Source organism: Triticum aestivum, chromosome 3B (genome assembly GCF_018294505.1).
Source record: "Triticum aestivum cultivar Chinese Spring chromosome 3B, IWGSC CS RefSeq v2.1, whole genome shotgun sequence".
NCBI lineage: Eukaryota > Viridiplantae > Streptophyta > Magnoliopsida > Poales > Poaceae > Triticum > Triticum aestivum.
Genome location: NC_057801.1, coordinates 698,693,261 through 698,694,019, shown reverse-complemented (window position 1 = coordinate 698,694,019; position 759 = coordinate 698,693,261).

The following is a 759-nucleotide window of genomic DNA, read 5'->3' as shown; positions in this document are numbered from 1 at the left end:
CACAGCAGAGCCCCACCGGAGCCGCCCCGCCTCGCCGGAGCCTCACCGGAGGTATACGCCGCAGCCGCCATCGTCGTTCGGTTTTTTTAGAAACCCTGGATTCGTTTTTTTAATGGTCGGTTCTATTTTCCTGGTTTAGTTTAATAGCGGACGTTCGTCCGTACATTCGTTTTAACGAACGGTGTTCACCCGTTAGCCGTAGATAGCATGTTCGTTCGTTAGCCTATTCGTCCGTTTTTCTTTTTCTAGGGTTTTTCCGCGATTACTTTCGTTCGCGATTTCTGCCCTGTTTTTCGTTTTAGTTTATCTTTTCGCTCATTTATCGGAATCAGGCGATTCAAGCGCCCAGATCTTTGTCTCAAAGCCCTCTTTATATTTAACTAACTTAAACAAGATTTTGGTACTGTAAAATTTGACTTTAGTCCAGATTAGTCAATGGATCTTGTTTCTTTCACAGTTTGAGTTTCGTTGCTTCGTTTGATTTAATTCTTTTTGCAAATCGGAGTTCTTAAGTTAAACTTTCTGGTTAGATCTCTTAGTTGAGTTTTACCCGTGCCTCTAGTAGAGTGCTTATTGTTTGTTTGCGATATAGTACCCGGAGTGCGAAGCGTGCTACTACGAGTCTCTAGGTTTCATGGATCATCAGCAAGGCAAGTAACACTTTGATCATACGTCTTTACTACCTAGTTTTATTGCATTAGATCAACCCTCAAACAATTGCATGGTTAGGATATGTTTAACATGTGGGTTTTGGGAAGT